Here is an 18,470-nt window from a genome sequence, read left to right on the forward strand (position 1 = left end):
CAGAGAATTCCTCAAATTACTTGTGGTAAGTTTTGAATCTCGATTACTGTTACCATTTAACTTTTTCTTAGCTATTATTTCTACATGCTGTCACAGACTACAGCTTTAATTCAGTAATGAAATTAAATTCTTCTGCATTTCTTGAATTGACATTACTGCCCTTATTTAGTATTATTCTTACAGTGTTAGCATATTTTCCAAGGAAAAAGGAAATTCTTTTCTGTTGCCAACTCAAGAGTTTTGAGCTATACTTTTCCCTTCTCCTATTAGCTGTCTACATTTAGTATCTCCTAATTTCACATTTACACTCAATTTCTTGCTTCTTCTATATCAATTTCTAAAAATGCCACTGTCCCCATCTGGTTTGTAGTTTAAACATCCATGATTTAATTTTAGGATAATTCAACACATGAACTTGTGCATTTTTAATCAGCTAAGTATTAAGGGTAGAAGTTTTTTAAACTAGAGTAAGAAAGAACACTTGATGTGTTAACTTTGATATTTTTGATTAATCTAAGGTTCTTTCATTGTACTGCCTTTTAAGATTAGAGTCCTAAAATAGCTATTAATATAAGGGCCTATTGACATTTTTAGCCTGTAGGAACATACAGTGGGCAGAGGCAGCTGAAATAACATATTTGAGCAATGAACCAGCTTTATGATTTTATTACTCAGACTTTCCCAAATCTATGGCTGGCATTTTTCCCAGTAACTCAAAAATTAAACTGTTCTACATTTGAAACTTCCAACTAATCAGATATTAAAAACTTCTCATGGTTAAGGCAACAGGATAACCTTACAAAAAGTCTTTGGAAAAAAAAAACCCAACAAGTTAGATCTGAAAAACTCATGCCTTTAATTCACTGTGCTATCTGCACGAACAACATAAGAAAAACAGAGAAAAAAAAATCTGATACAGGTCACAAAGAATTATGTTAGTTACTAGGAGTATATTACATATCATATTGAAGTAACAGGGACCCTAGAAGGACCCTAAAGGAAAGTGACAGATATAAGGAGACACAACCTAAGCATCCTTCACTGGGCACCTTAGGCCAACAGCAGCTCAGGAAGCCAAGGCTTGTATCAACCACTTGTACAAAGCCAAGTGACATCTTTGTTGTTCCACAATGTCCCCACATTTTTGCATAGACATCAAGTTTTCCTCCTTCCAAAATGGAATTTCCCCCACAATTTGCTGGTCTGAAAAAGGTTCCATGTTCCCCCTTGATCCCCAAACCACTGAACTCAAGGGATCTCTTCTGACCAGTGAGCATAAAGAAGCACTCATATGATTTTGTTTCTGATTATTTTGCAATACAGGTACACAACTGCTAAAATCATCTGGGAAATCCAGATCAGCTTAACTGCACTGTTGATTGATTTATAGCTTTTTTTTTTGTGTGTCTGTGTAATAAATAAAGTAACCCACAGTTGTACAGACATACTCACAAACATCAGAAAAATTCTAGAGCCTGATGCACTGGAATAGAAGGATAAACTGAGCAATAAACACATCTCACAGTGGATGACTATAGCTCATGTGAGCATCATAGAGGGATGTTCATTTAACGCAGAACAGAAAATTAATTATTTGGTACCCAAGGAAAAAAAAAAAAGAATGAACATGCAATAACTGACCTTTTAACAACTCTACAGCAATTAATTAAGCTGGTTTGTACTGTATTAGTCCTAAGGAAGCTACAAATTTCCAGAAGAGCCTACCAGGAGTGTAACAAAGACTCAGTCTGGCAACAGAGAGCAATTCGGTGTAAGTCTGCATCAAGCAGAACTGGGCCCCTGGGGAGGAACCAGCCAATTTTCTCCCTTCTCAAAGTTAGCTATTTATTCCCACAGCAAGTTCTACTAAAGCTGGTAGCAACAAGACTACAGAGTGAAATTAGAGTGGAAAATTAATCCAATTAATAACTAAACAGGAAAAAAGCCAAATTTTTAGCCATAGTGTTTGCAGAGTCATTTCACTGCACCAACATGCTGCAAGCATAAAGATCATGAAAAGAGCAAACCAGGCATCTGCTGACTGGGGGGTAGAGCAGAACCACCTCTTTCAAAAGCTACATGGGACTATGGGAGTTTACATGGAAAATGGACATAGGAACAAAGTGGGAACAGTAAGAAAGCAAATAACTTCTCTAAAACAACCCACACCAGACATCTTCTAAAATGCAAAGTTTAATGAATGTAAGCAAAAGTTAACAGTAATGCCAAGTCTGACTGAAACCAAACATTAAAATCTTACAGTCTGCCTGATAGATAAGCTAGTCTCAAGTGTCATTATACAGTGCTAGCTTTAATTGCTCCCAGCTAAATATAGCTTTCAGAATTTAATAGCTCCCCCTCAGCTTTTCTGTCTTTCCAGGAGGGAAAAATCTTCTCGTTAGAAAAAGCACACCGGCATACACAGTGGCACGTTACCACAGTGAAGCAGGAAGCAAACCATTAAGATGATTACATTAGTCTCCAACACTCATCCAGAACTCCTGTTTTTCAAGAGACCAAATATTTCCCTGTTCCACCACTCTGGTTCCAGTTACAGCAGGTGATGGAAGCCCCTTTTCAAACTAAGCCATTTTGCTGCTTTATTAGCAGACTGTAAATCTTGCTTGCCCGGTGTTTCCAGTCAAAGATGTTGTCTTTGCCAGCAAGCTGCCGTGGTGCCCACACACTTCTTCCTGTGCCACCTCACTGGGCACCATGGGGCAGGAAGAGGAGCAACGCTGCACACACATATGCAGCCTGCCCCTTCCCTGCGGCCACTGTAGTGGCACAACTTACACGAGGGGGTCCCAAATCTGCTACAGCAACTGAGACTGCAGCACTCTGATACAGGCATGAAAAAAATGCTCTCTTCTGCCTTCTAATACCCAATAAAGATTTCAAAAACGTAACAAGAAGTTCCATATAGTAAGCTTCATTTTCCCCTCTCTGAGCTGATAACGGGTTTCACTCAGAAAATTTGGCTGACAGCTAGAAATATGTTCCACAAATTCAGCATTTTTGTTCACCTTCATTTTTGAGGTCATTATGTAATTAAAATGCTCACAGTGTTTTTACAGTCCATGGAGTTAAATTAAAAGTAACCACTGCTGCAATGACAAGTCTTTCCACTTTCCCTCAGGCCATCGCTCCAAACTTTGTTCTTTCCCCTCCAAACCACCATCTGACCATCTAACTATTTTCTCTCTGGATTCCTCCATCCTCTTCTTCTTTACTGAGTGGGGAAAAGAAGAATAATGCTACTTATGGAAAATAAAACATTTACCAGACCATATGAATCACCAAATGCCACATTACCTGGCCCTTCACTTCAGCTGTAAAATTCCAGAATTGCCTGTGTTAGAGCTGTGCAAGCACTGTAGGAACACCGCCTGGAGGACTGCCAAGAAGTACCTACTACACTGAACAAGACCAAAGGTAGTATAGTATGCCACAGATTTTCTGCCCTCTGAACTACCACTTCTGAGGTGCAGACCAGGCTGAATAAAACAGGTTAAAGGAACTATGTCTGTTCACTGCTTACGAGAGGTTTTAAAGTGAGCCTCCTGACATGCACTGTTCTGCATTGAGACATCTGTGCTCTACTGCTAGCTGAACTGCCCCAGAACAGAAAGGCTCCCTACTGTCAGTGCAGGTGCAGACTTCATTTACCAGCTTCTGATAAAGCACAAAATCATGACACTCATTCCCATTTGTTTCTGAAGTAACAAATCAAAGTGTGGATAAATAGCATCAAAAATAGGGGTGAGTACTGGAGAGGCACTTTGTATACTAGATCCGGTTACTCTTACAGAACACGTTTTTATTTTAAAACACTGCCAACCACAACAGACTATTTAGAACAAATGAGGGTTAAAAAAACCTGCAAAATGTATGAAATATCATCCATGTATATGGATAAATATAGTCTTACAGCTGTGTGCTAGCTGTCATGAATCAGAGCTCAGTGCCCCAAAACTCCACGGGGCTCTTCCTTCCGAGCTGAGCTGTTCTGCTCTCAGGCAGCAGCAACCAGGCAGAGGCAGGGCAGGCAGCCTGTCAGCCAGGGCTGCACAAGTCCCGAGCACCAAACAGCCTCTCACCCTCTCCCCACATCTGAAATCACCATGTAAGGTGCAGTGAGTAGAGACTCACCACATGCTGCCTTTTAAGAAATCAGCAGTAAAACCCACACAAGCGGAAGGAGGGAAGAACAGCGGGGATCCGCCAACGCAACCGCAGCATCGGACTGGAAAGGAAGCACGCAGCTACGGTGGACACATAGTGCTACTAAATCTGGATCTGGGGATTAGCAGGAGAGAAAAGATACCAGAAAAAGGTAATTTGTTTTCTTGTCATCTGTAATACTGAAGAGATTTTGCTCTCCTCTCCAAAATTAGAACATCTACAGTGTAACTCCTTCCCCTCTTAAGAGTCACATGTGAAGAAACCCACAAAAAAAAAAAGCATTATCAGCCTCAGGTCAGGACAACTGTGGCCTAAATAGTCACAAAACTGTCACGGAAGCATTAATTCTAAAGCAATTCTGTTAAAACAACAAGATCCATCAGAGTAAATACATAACACCCACCAGAATAAATAAATACCATCCTGCAGAAGCTTCAACCTAATCACAGTAAGTTTATTCAAAGACATTTTCTTGGACAAAAAAAACCCAAATAGATGTGATCAGTCAAGATGTCCATAAATTCCAGAATCTATTTCTTTACCAGATGTTTTTCTCTACATATGATGACCTGCAAATATGCCTTAGCTGTAGCAATAGCTGTTGATAAACTTTGGCAACAGCAACTACTGTATTTGTGACTGAAAGAAAATGACATATAAATATTTTCAGTTAATTATGTCTATTCACATAAATGCAACTTGAAAGCTTTTTTATGTTTATAAAATATGTAAGGTCACATTTAAGTGAACGGTTTCACATATATTGGCTTTCCCCTTCTCCCTTGCACTTTATGTATTTCCCTGTTGATTCGAAGCTGTATTCTATCTGGGTGTTCAAGGTTACTTAAGGAAGGGGGACAGACTCTAGAGATTATTTATATGGCAGGACTTCAAACAATTGATCCAGTATATCTCAATTGACTTGATAAAGAAGCATTAAAAAAATGAGGAGAGAGAAAGATGGGTGAAACATTACAGCATTTCAGAGTCACTCAGCAGCACTCTCCTGCTCAAGGACTCTCAATTATGAGACAAGGACACTGACCATGAAGGACACGGTGACACACCCAGGGAGGGATTTACAGATGAAAGTGAGAAGTGAGAGTTGTTGGGCACCCACAAAACCTGCAACCTCGATGCGCGAGTAAAGGAAAATGAGAATGTGACCAAGAAGGACTCTTATCTCTGATTGCTTGATAAAGGGCTGAAAGTCCTAACACTGATTAGAATAGTGTTCTGGCAGACAAGTAGTCTGCCCGGGTAAACAGGCATGACAAGATAAAACATTCTAAAGTATTTGTGTACTTACAAAAAGAAGCCTCCACTGCAAAACTAATGAATTTGAAATAAATACAAGATTAAATATCATGGGGACAACAGCATCTTAGTGGCTACAACACATAGTAAAATGCACATGCTATTCAAAAAAAGCCCATAAAGGTAGGGATGGTTCAAATATACACCACTTAGAATTGTGATACATTTAAAAAAAAACACCCCAAACACAGCACTGCAAAAGAACTAACAGAATCTGATTGAGTCAAAAAAATGAAAAAAAAAACCAAACCAAAACCAACCACTTAAAAAGGACAGCCTTGTTCAGAGTCTGCAGTAGATTCAAAGAAAACCAGCCTTGCTACAGACTTTATTTTATTAGAATGAAAAAATATCCCAGTGAGTTGGGCATTACATGAGATTAACTTCTGACTGATATGAAGTTTAAGTAGTCAGGTAGAGCGAGGAGTTCAGACTCTCTAAATTGAAAATGCTGAGTTGCTGCTTCATCAAGTGTGCAGAAACAAATCTGGAAATGCCTCATGGGATGCAGTATGCAGTAGATAACTTGAAAGATGAAACAGGCCCAGCTAGATAAGCGCTTCACCACACCTCCCAAAAGGCAGAGAAGATGATTAAAGAAGTTGCATCTCAGATGTTAAAGTACAGGAATAATGTTATAGCTTTTAAAAAAAATTTATTTAAAATCTATTAAAAACAAAGTTCTTCAATAACTCATAGAAACTATGTGGAGTAGTAACGTGGAAGTGAAAATTTCTTAGTAAAGAAACAAAGATAGGATGTCTATTATGAAACAGAACTGGAAACTACCAAACCCAGCATGGAATTAAAAGTAACATCTTGAGCATGCGTGAAGAAAAACAGATGAAACCACTACAGAGCTCTGCAAAAAAAGAGGCAGATTAAACTGTACACAGAGTTGCAAATAAAGCTTTCATGTATTCTCAAGCTATTGTGTCAACTTCACCTCTAGCCAATAAAATAATTTAAAACCTATAATCTATATTTCTAAAGTAGACAAAAAAAAGCCCTGCTGGAGATACTCCATGATGGCAGAAGAGCAAACAGAACACCTGTCTTTAGAGTTGAAGCTGAGGGGAGAAAAGCAAAAAGAAATCAGCCCTACTACAATCAGTACCATGCAGTCAATAGTAACAGAGCAGCTTTTTACAAAAAATTAAAAATAGGAGAAATCTTAGATCTCATCTGGACCCAACAACAGCTGCATTAAAAAAAGTTGGTAATGATCTTATTTGGTAGAAGAATTGCAAAGTGACTAAGTAACTGGGCACAGACAATAAAAAATTATCAGGCTGGACACAGATCACCAGAAGAAGTTGCCAAGAATTATCTTGGGGTTAAGTTTTATTTACAGTCCTACTACTGGCAGGGGAATTGAGGTGTCTACTAAAAGTTGCTGCTGACAAATGTACAGAGGCACTTCTGATGCACTGAACAACTAGGACACCAGGGGAGAGGAACCACATGAAGAGAAGCAGTGAGAGGAAATGCAGTTCATCAGCCCTGGAGGCAAGGTCAGGATCCAAGGAGTAAGACAAGCAGAAGTTCTGCTGTGACAGTGAGAAGTGACTAAGGAGAGGAAGGTACTCACATGCATGGAGTACGTCTGATCAACTCATCACCAAACTGCTGAAGGTATGAAAAGAGAAAAGACCTACCCATGACATGAATTAAGGCATTTCCTACAGAGCCAGATAGGGAAGCATAAAAAGGCACTGCCAGAATGTAATCTGGTCAGGAAATAAAAAAATAGCACCTAAGACACAGGTGAGATATACATAACTTTATGCAAGGAAGATTGACAGCATAATATTGTCCTGAAATGAAAACCATGAGCTTACCTAATCAATCATATCACAAGATTCCCTGCATCTCTTCAAGTCTAAATTCAAGTCTCCTAAACTGACTGGAGGAAAAAGAGTCTCCCTTACATGAACAGAGAGAAAACCCCTTTACAAAGGGTGCAAATGCTCTTATAAATACTGAGAGAAAATACCAATTTTATCCAGCTGGGCATACAAACTGGTTGTAGGTACATTTAGCCAGAATCCTGGAATAAAGTTGTAGCCCAAACACTTAAGCTTTGAAATAATTTGTTAATGAGACAAGCTTTGACTATTTTAAGATGATGCTTGGTAACTTTACAAAAGTTACAAAAAAAACATATACAAATGCATTGACTGCAACAAATACTGAGCATGAGAATCCAGGAACTTTCTTCCAGTCACATTATGTGTCAGTACAGCCACCTTCAGCAAGGAAGTCTTTATATACCACTTGCCAATGTTATTATCGCTGATTTAATCTGGGCTGCAAACTGACCTTGCCTTAATACTCTTAGGTTTCCATTAATAAAAAGAAATTACTTAAGCTTTACTTGCTTACATGTATTTCTTCTGTGCAAAGTTTGTGTATCTTTATGTTTTTTTTTTTTAAGGACTATAATTTTTAAAAGGGGCAGATCAAAGAAATGGTACTTTTCAACATTTAGTTTAGGCTACCAGTCATAGGTAGCTTCAATTACATCAATTTTGACAATGAAAGTTACACATATTTTCTTCTTGATTTGATGTCAATGCTTTGCATGTCCTTGCCTTTCCAAAGACAGCTACAGTCCCCAGAGCTCTGGGACTCAGACACAGAGAAACAAGCACTTCAGAAACTCAGTGCAAGGAGGAAGTAGGAGATCAGAACAATTCCCTTCTTCAAAGTCAATCCGAGCACAAATCTAACCCATCTATGCCTTGCAATTTTTGTTTGCACTCCTCCTACATTTCACAAAGCATTTTTGCATGCAAATATGTCAGTGGCATTCACAGACTGGGCAAAACAGCTTCATAAGATGACTTGGCTGCATTTACTCAAAACACCCTCATGATTTTCAAGGGCCAAGAAAACCCACCAGTAAGTAAAAAAACTGTTTGGTAAACCAGAATAAAAAGAGAAGAATTTAAGTTTTGTACATTAATACATAAGAAAAAAATACAAAATCCTGTTTTCCAGCCCTTCATCCCTAGTTCCATTACCAAATAGCACCCTTCCTCTCAGCTCTAAGTGCATTATGCTGGGCTAATGAAAAAGATACGATTTTATCAATAAATTAATGTACAACAAATGCACATCCTATACCATCTCTCTTCTTAAGTAAGCCATCACAAGGTAGATCAAGTTGCAATGCACTTGCAGAATGTTGAACAATAATATTGAGAAAGAAAATCCCTCAAGAATTCTAGTTCTGCAAGATGTTGAGTGCTGGGAGACGGGCCACAGTGAGATAGGCATTGCACCTTTCTACCAGTCAAGAGACAAACTTTAACTTAGAACATAAAATTCACTTAACAGCAAGCAAAGATGATCCTTTTGTAGAAGGGCTCTGGGGACTGGACTACTATTTAAATTTGAGCAAGCCAGAAGCAAACAACTCTCATCCTGCACTCAATAGAAGGGCCTGTTTATGCCAACCATGCATTCTAGTCATATTAAAGTAAATAATGCGAACTCACTTGACAAGGAGTGCCTGGTGGTTCAATGAGAACTATCATGCCTGGAATGTCAACATCTACAGTTAGGAAAACACCAATGTTTTCAAACGCTGAGCTGTGCCCCAGAAACCAAGATTTCCCAAGCTTCTTCAACTAGGAAGCTGTTATGACCACAAATCTTTCCCAAAGTGAGAACAGTGACTTGATGTCACTGAAATACAGCCACTGTTTTACCACCTAATTACTACGAAATTAAGAAAACCACTTCTTTAAAAAATAGAGATGGCTGACAATACAGCCAGAAATAAATGGGAAGTTGCATTTTCCTTGCTCAGCTTATCAACGTAATCAACTAGGACTAAAAGCAGATTATTAAACTTTTCTGGTGAAAACAATTACTTGTATGCATTTAAAAATACTCAATGGTGTCCCATTACCTGAAATTTGATCTTTTAAAATGTAAGATTACCTGCAAGGGATCTTCAGTACACCAACAACTGCACGCACATGACATAGCAGAAGAGAGTGATATTGAATACTTAAGTGTTCCAGCAATAAAGAAAAAAAAGAATTTATAAACCACACTTATCAAATATACCATTTTTGTCAAAGCCTGACATTAATTTTTTTTTTCTTCTTTCAAAAACAAGCAAACAAACAGCAGGTGTCACAGCAAAAGTGCTAGCCTGGCAATGGCTGTGCTGTTGATTTTCAAGTGCAAGTGTTGATCCTGCTGAACTTCTAGTAGTAAAGCACAATGTAGTATTATACATAGGAAAATAAGCCGTAAAATTGCATCCATGTGTGTGGAAAGAAGAATTATGATTCAGCCATCCTGTGGAAAATTCTACCCTCTTATCTCTGAATCTGAAACTAAGTTCCCTATTTATTCAGTGAGTGAAAAAGCATTATTTCAGCTATGCATTTGTATTCTTATTCTAAGAAATAGGATGTTAAAAAAGCTAGTTTCAACAAAACAAACTGGGTATCAGCTAAAAGACAAGAACTGACTTTATGCACAGAAGCACTTCCCTACCTCGGCAAGCTCTCCTCCCTCACCAATTTTATATTATCTAAGCACTGGAAGATATTTAATAAGTGAGCCTTATAAAACTAAGGTTTATAAAGTTCTAATTTTGAGTGCTTCTGGTCTTACAGTTGAAATTAGTGGGTTTGAAAGACAATAAGAAATCTGTGACTGAACTCACTGATACAACTTTTTTTTTTAAACAACAGGAAAGAATGAATGTGTTTTATACTTCCTGAATTTCAGCAGCTGTGGCAGTAGTGTAAGAAATATGAATTGTTAACTTCCTAGTTAGGTCACTCAGTAAAACAATATCAGTACCATTCAGTTAAGGAAGACAAGAATCAGTCACAATACTTCAGCTGGATATTTTCGGCACAGAAATTTTCCTGGATTCTAAACCAAGCTGGCTGCCTTCTCTGCCTAGAAGTGGTACAGATACCACAGTTGTAGGCAAACAGCTCCATGATACACCTTTGTTGTCCATCATTCTATTCACTTAACAGTACTTGTTGGCACTAGTAAGACCACACCCACTGAATTCACATCTTAAAAACCAGTATCTTTCTTGCCAAGACATGACAAAGTCCTGTAGACCAACACCTAAACTCTTTTCCTTCCATTGTTTGACCTTAATCAGAAAGCAAACAAGAAATATTAACTTGTCTTTCCTAACATGGTTGTTACTAGAGTTCAGTAACAGGACAAGATCTAGCCCAGATTCTCCTCTCTTCATATACATACTGCCATTATTCAACTTCAGTGTCAAGCAAATTAGAACACCCCGGTAGTTCTAGTCCTTTCCAAAACTCAAATTCTCTCAGACAGACACCACCAATCCTCCACAGGAAGTCTACTCCAACAATGGTTGCACCCTATTGTACGAGAGATGACCGGTATCCCAACCACAAGGTTACTTATTAACTTCATTGAGGCCCAGGCAAGACCAGAAACACCAAGACTGTGTCTGGCTTTTCAGAATTAATTTGTTCATCTAAGATTTTGAAGAGCAGAACTGCACTACGCTACACTTAAAAATACCCTAGTAAAATTATCACAGAATGGTTCAAGTTGGAAGGGACCCCCCCAGTTGGAGGGCATCGGGTTCAATCCCCCCACACAAGCAGAATCGCCTGGAACAGGTCACCCAGGACCACATCCAGACAGCTTTTGAGTATCTCCAAGGAGGGAGACCCCATCTTCTCTGGGCAACCTGTGCCAGTGCTCATTCACCCTCCCAGTGAAAGAAAAACTTTCTGATATTCAGATGGAACCTCCCCTGTTCCAATGCCCATTCTCTCTGGTCCTCTCACATATCTTAACAAGTGACAAAACCATTATCAGAATGTTATCTTTTAAGGAAACTAAACATGGCTGTTCTGAGTGATTCAGCTAACCCTATTTAACAGTAACAGCAAGCAAAATGGAGTTCTGACAAGTTTCCAGGGAAGACCACAGAGTCCTATCAATTATTATTAGCAAAACAAAAAGTTAGGTAGAAGTCTTCTCTTCAGGCATAGTCTTAACACCTTTTCCTTTTTTTTTTTTTTTTTTTGTTTCTTTATTCCAATATTGTTTATTTAAAAAGCAAATACCTTCAATCTTTTAGCAAAAATGTCAGCTCCAAATAGGAGTGCCAAATGCATCCAAGGTGGCCTACCTTCTTTTTGAGGTGGTGAAGTCATTGCTAAAAAGGTGGACCTGCTACCTAAATGGCTGCACAGTTCCCATGAAATGAGAGCTCACGTGTCTCTATGCTGCACAAGCACAGATACATCCAGCTGAGGGGGAAAATCCCACACAGCTACCAAATTGCAGAAAGGCATCTCTCAGCAAGTACCAGCCTGCCTTCCTTTGGCAAGCAGCAAGGTATCAGGGAGTGAACCTGAGAAAGCCACCACAAACTCCCAACCGCAGTCATCCTAAACTAGCAGAGAGTCAGTAGCCCACATCCTTTGGAGCTCGCTTCATCTGCTCCCAAATACACAGACAATAATCACCCGCCTGTCTTCAGGATCACTGTTGCTACTGATGATTTACACATTGTTATTCTAAATCAGTCAAGCACTACCACAGAAGACTAACAGACACTTGCTGTTTCTTTTTTTAAGGTATACGAGACTGTCAGGGACTGAATCACATTCATAGTGAAACTTCCTTGCTCTTAAATTCAGATTTTATGCTGTCAGAGTTTTGTGTCGGGAACCTCAGCACCTGTATTTGTCACAAGCAAGAGGCACTGAAAAATAATAGAATCATTCACTCTCCTTCAGAATACAGTCCTTTATCAGACTATTAAACAAACTTCTTTTCTGGCAGCACAGTTACAGCAAATGTAGTCTCAGCTGCCAGTATGAGCAAGATGCATTCCACATCATATTCAGGGCAGATGCCACAGTTATGGCTCACAGTCTGAGGTAGCACCAGAACCTTTTTGACAGTAACACTTAGCAAGACTGGTCTCAAAATCATATGTTGTCACTGCAGACAGGACAGAAGTTGTTCTGTAAAAATAAGAACTGTACATTTCACTTCAGCAACTATGAGCATGAAGTAACTCTATCCCTCCTCAAGGCTATTTTTCTAGGCACACTGACAAAGCAATTATCTTGGAGAAGAGGGAGACATTGCAACAAAATGTTTTTAACATGCGTGACTGGCAAGATGGAAGAAAGTAGTACCAGAGACCTACATCCTACTCTACTCACATGAAAACTTGAAGGGCAGGACTTAACCTTCTGTAACAAGCAGAATTAACAGTGACACAGATGGGCTTGTGCACCGAGAAGGATAAAGTGTCCCGCACACATGGTTCTTTTGCTGATTGCCAGGCTGTTCAGAAATTGTCTCTTCAGGGGTTTCAGCTACTCTCTGGGCAGAGTATACATGTGAAGCAAATGGAGTATATCCACACAGCTGCTCCTTATCAGAACCATTAACATCAGGAGCTTCATTCCTTTTCACCAACAACTATATGAAAGTGTAACAGACTAAAACTGGAACAGTAAAAAATGTGTACACTGTGACTAGGAAAAGCCTCCAGAATTATGAGAATAAGCAGCATCAGATAAGAGAGAAGTGACCTAAAAGTGACCTAAGTGACTGGCACAAGAGATAGGAGATTACAGTTGTGATAACACTCTATGCAGTATCATCATGAGCCATAATAACAGAACTGGCTGGAATTAAGATGGGAGAAAAGTATGACTGCATTCAGTAAGGGAAATCTTTGCAATTTCTACCCTGAAAACATTCATCAGAGGAGACACAGAATGGCCAGAAAGTTCCAAACAACTTTTTTTTCTTAATGATAATAAAAAAAATTCAAAATAATAAAAGAAATTCAAAAGATATCACTACAGTAAACACAGAATAGTTAGAAACACTTACAAAAAAGGATGAGTTTCCCACCTTTACTACTCTGTATTGTTATTGCACAGCAATTACATACAAGTGCCGCATGACAACTGTAGCACCACATATTACCATGGTCTTGCTGTGATTTTTTTTAAGGTTTAAGTACAACCAGCACACAGGAAAAATCTGAAGACGACTTAAAAAGTTGCTAACACGTAAAGATGAATCAAAAGAAAAATCTTAATTCTCAATCTATGCATTACATTGGAAAGCAGAGGAAAGGGAGACTTGTTTGCACGCCCATGGTAACGTAAGTGCCAAAGAAAATGTGCAGAAGGAAATAATTAAGTGTTGACATGGCAGCAGCTGTGTTTGCCAACCTAAAATGAATCTGGCATCAAACCCCCACAACTTAAAGACTAGAGGGGAAATGTTCAGTTCAAGTACTTGTAGTTTAACAACTGAGCTTGAAAGCAAGAAGTCAAAAACGACAGACATATACACACCTTATGGCTGGACAAGGAATGCAGAACTAGCCTAGCATGCTTTTCAATGACTTCAAAGGAAAAGTTTTCACATTCAGTCTAAACTGTTACAAATTTGGAAAACAACAGAGACACATAAAGCATCCTATCTGCAGCTTTCCTCTTGTGACTTACCAGATGCTATTAGGCAGCCACTATCTTTATGTCAGGATGTCTGTCTCACAGCCAGATATACAATTATTTAGTTTAGAGATATCTCTAAGAGCTAGATGCACATAGCAACTCTCAATGCACTACTTCAGCTTGGGGCTTAGAGGTCAGTGAAAGTCAGTTCTCTCTCCTATTTGCTCCTCCTGTTGCACATAACAGGGATTCCTGTCAAGTCTTGCTTATCAGTACATATTTTCTACAGAAAACTATTCAAGAGGTGTGTCTACAATAGCCTGCATCCAAAGACTGAGAATCACTACCAAACAGACATTACAAAAACTGCTCGGCACCTGCCAGATTGAAAGCAGCTCAACTCTATTTCTTTACTTTCATGGTTAACATCATGGAGTGCCCAGACACTGAAATAGGATTAGACTCTGCTGTGCTCAGTGGCACACACCAACACGTGACTTCTACCCTAAGGAGCTTGCACTGAGTCAGGCACACCAGACAGGCAGGACAGTAGAGCCTGAGCTGCAATGGCCAAGTACATTTCTCGGTTTCAGCTAGCATTTCTAGAGTCCTCACTGCTTTTAGTTGAATTTGTATTTTAGAAAAAGCAAAACAAAACAAAAAGCCCCAAACAAACAAATCCAGCAGCCACAACAGCTCTGATCATTTAATAATTCTCAGTTGCAACAGCTGAATACAGAAAATCAGAAAGAATTTGTTCAAGATCTGTTTTCTTCTGCAGCTGAGGCTGTCCTCAACTTTATTTTCAAATGTTTAAAGTGACTTGCAACAATGTGCCTGAGCTTCATGCTGACAGAGCTCCAAAACCCCAACGCTGCTCATTCATGTCATAACTTCACATATAATAGTCTATTTCCGAACATATACCATATGTGAAAGCCACAAGCATCTTCAAGAACTCCGCATGAGTAACAAGCTAAAACAGATAGAAAGGAGAAGAAGTTACAGATATCCTGCCTCCCAGGGTATAGACCCAGAGCTGTGCTTTTCTTAGCTATTATGCCTACAACTTTACCTAGGCTATCATAGTCATTAGCATTAACACCCACATCACTCAGCCTTGAAGGCAGACAGAAAACTTCTCTCTAAGGTAATTAGACATTAACATGGAGGAGATATATTTTATGTTAGCAGAATAAAGTCAAGTATCCACAACAGGACAGAACTATAAAATACACAAAACCTCTGGGTCGTTCAGATAAATGAGAAACTAAAGTAAAGAAATACGTATTTCATGGCACAGTATTCAAGGATATAGCACAAGTGACAGCTGCAGGAACCTAAAAACAGTGTCTGCCCCCCAAAGTAAAATGTTTGAACATAATCACTAATGCAGGAGACAGACATGCAAATCCAGCATCTCAAAGAGCAGAGCAGGGTAAATTTGGTAGCATATTAGTCCCGGTCTAGAGAGTTGTTTGTCAGATCTCAGTGTATCTGCATCCTGTTATCTGAAACTTGATACAGAAAAAAAGCAGTTAGATTCTCCTAGAAGTTTCTTTGGTACCTTAGCAGTGGTGTATCATAGTATCTATACCCCAGCCTTTTACCAGCAAAACTTTGCTACTTTGGTAAGTCAAATCTTAACTGAACCAAAGTAGATTAAATTTAGTAAGATCAAAATATGCTGATACAGATACTACACTGCTTCTGACATGTTAAAGTACTCCATGCACACTAAAATACTCATTCTACTGCCTTGTTCATCACTGCATGGTTTTGAAGTGCACTTTGCAGCAAATCCAATTTAAACCTAAAATATATTAGCACTTTAGATATGAATTAACTTTTCTTTAGAGAGGGTTTTCTCATTTGGTAGCTAAGAGCACCATTTGTAGGAACTGAAAACTAAGTTTTACAATCAGAAACCATAAGGTCCAGGAAATGCCGTGTTTGACTGTTTTCTCCTCAGTATGTAACAAGATGTAGAGAATGCAACAAATGCGGGAATTAAGCTGACTGAATTAAGCATCTGTTTATAATAGATGTGGTTTGAACAAGACCCAATTCTTTACAACAATGTACACACATCAACTTAAAAAAACCAAATAAGGCTTTTGCATAAAATACAGTGTACTCACATGTGCAACAGTGGATGAGCTAGCCACACACACAGAGTGTTGCAACAGGCAGACTACAGCTGAGTCTTACCATCATTTCCTGTCCTTGGTGAACACACTAATAATTTCAGCACAACCACAACTGTTCAGTGCACACACAGAGAACATCTCCAACACCTAAAAGTCCCCTTCCACCTTTCCTGCACACAAACCCAGATACTATATAAAATTATATGAGAGAGGACATAAGTGGGCCTAATGCAATGTGTGGGAAAGGCAACATGGGAGTAAAGAGAAAGAGAATCAAGACTTGTGAATGCTGTTGTTTTGAAAACAGATAGGAGCCACAAAGGAAAACTAGTTAGCTTAATCTATTGGGAGTGCAGACTGGGGAGTATTATTTAAAGATATCTTTTTAAAAAAATTTTAAACAACAAAAAACAAAGCTCATGGAAATTAAGACTCTTGCTACCCATGGCTTTACAGAAAATATCCATGAAAACACACGCTTTAAATACCCAAACCGGACTTACAAGCTCTGTTGAAATTAAGTAGAGTGAAACACTCTGAACTCTATGAGTTAAACACTCGGAACTCTATGATTAATCGATGAAAGTCAAGGGATGAAGCAACTGTTCCCTTTGTCCCTTCTCAAGAAAACAGAGAGAAGAACATTGTTACCATCATTAGCGGCCTAGGACAAAAACATAAGGCAGAAAATTACCTTACATTTATTAAATGCCCTTTTCTCTACCTAGTCCAGATATCCTCCTAGTAAAAATAAAACAGTATCAGTGAAGAGTACTTCACTGCCACTGAACTTTACACCAAACAGTTTTCAAATAATAAGAGTATTTTAAAGCTCATATTGCCTAACTGGTCCTCAAATGGAAATTAAATCAACCTGGAAACAAGCTGGGTTTAATTAACCTATTTTCTTAAAGATAAAAGCAAGAAGTAAAAATAATAATAATGGTGACTTTTTTTTCATCTTTATTTTACAAGAGCACAGAGAACCACAGGTTCAGCAGAGATCAACGGCTTTGCAAACACGCCCAAGATTTCTGAAGTTTCATTTCACAGCCAGCCAGCTGCCGGGCGATTCCCCAGAGCCCGCAGCAGCGGCGAGAGCTGCTCCAGCCCCCGCCCGGGGCAGCGGCTGCCCGGTGTGTCACAGCTCACCTGGAATTCGCTCCGTCTCGGAGCCACATGGAGTGCACCGGCAGTCAAATAAACCCCTCAGCGGCACCCTCCCAGGGCAGGGAAGGTGTCTAAGTTGGCGGTCTCTCCGGAACAGCCCCGAGGGGCTGTGACAGCGCGACCGGGGACCCCGAGGGCCGCAGGAGGAGGCTGGAGGGGACTCCGTGGGGCAGGCGGGATAAGGAGCTGCACCGGCAGCAGCCGCCAGCCCGCGCCCCGGCCGGCACCCGTGGGCGCCCTCGCTGCCAATCGGGCGAGAAAGGCGCTTTCTGGGCGCCAAAACGCCACTTTTCTCGCGTGCCGAGTTCGCCGGCTGCCGCCCCCCGGCCCGGCCCGTCCCGCGGACCCCCGACCCGCCGCCGCGCTCCAGAGAGGGCAGCGGCCACCGCCGCCAGCCCCGCCAGGCTGAGCCCCGCCAGCCCGCCCCGTTCCATCCCGTCCCATCCCATCCCATCCCTAGAGCGGACACCCACCTGAGCTCCACACCTACGGCCCGCCGGGCGCCCCCGCCATGGCTCCCGGGCAGCGGCGCCCCGCAGGCAGGAGCGAGGGAGGGAGGAAGGAGTCTGGCAGGAGCAACAGCCGCCAGCATAAAGGGCCGGTCCGGGCGGAGGGCTCGCCCCAGCTGCCGGGGAGCACCCACGAGCGGGACCGGCGGCGGGACCGCCGCGCTCGACTGACGGCCGCGCCGGCCAACGGGAGGAGCCTGCGCTGCCCCCGCCCCGCCGCCGCCCGGAGCCGCCGCTGCCGCCCGCCTCCCGGCCGCCGGGGCGGGGGAAGGGGTGTTTCCATGACGTCACGGGCAGCGCCCCGGACAGGTGGGGAGCGGTCCCCGAGGGGACGCGGGGACAGGAGCCCCGGGCTAAGCCGGAGCTGAGCCCCCGAGCCGGCCTGAAGCGGTTGGGGCAGGGGGGACTGCGGGCACGGCAGGGCAGGGCAGGCGCGGAGCTAATCCTGCAGCGGCCCTGAGGGAGCCTCGGGAGCGATGGCTCCCTGAGCCGCCTGGTCCCGAGGGCGCGGCTTCCCGCGCCGCAGGGGCGAAGTGCGAGCGGGCGCCGGCGGAGAGGGTTTGTCGGGGGATCGCCGCATCCATAGCAGCCTGAGGGCATCACTTCCCGCTCACGAGGAGCGCTTCCCGCGCCCGTCCTCGCCATCCGCCTCGGGAAGAGCTCCT

At 41.3% G+C, this 18,470-nt stretch overlaps 1 protein-coding gene across 4 annotated transcripts in view; it reads right to left on the minus strand.

Annotated features, from left to right (window-relative positions):
* Positions 1-17,948, minus strand: part of OSBPL3 (oxysterol binding protein like 3) — an 85,971-nt gene extending 68,023 nt beyond the window's left edge. For all 4 annotated transcript variants that reach the window (XM_082302531.1, XM_082302529.1, XM_082302530.1 and 1 more), the window contains exon 1: positions 17,770-17,948. The gene's annotated coding sequence lies outside the window, so the exon portion shown is untranslated. The remainder of the gene's footprint in view (positions 1-17,769) is intronic.
* Between the last annotated feature and the right edge of the window lie 522 nt (positions 17,949-18,470).

Source organism: Coloeus monedula (genome assembly GCF_965178545.1).
Source record: "Coloeus monedula genome assembly, chromosome: 1".
NCBI lineage: Eukaryota > Metazoa > Chordata > Aves > Passeriformes > Corvidae > Coloeus > Coloeus monedula.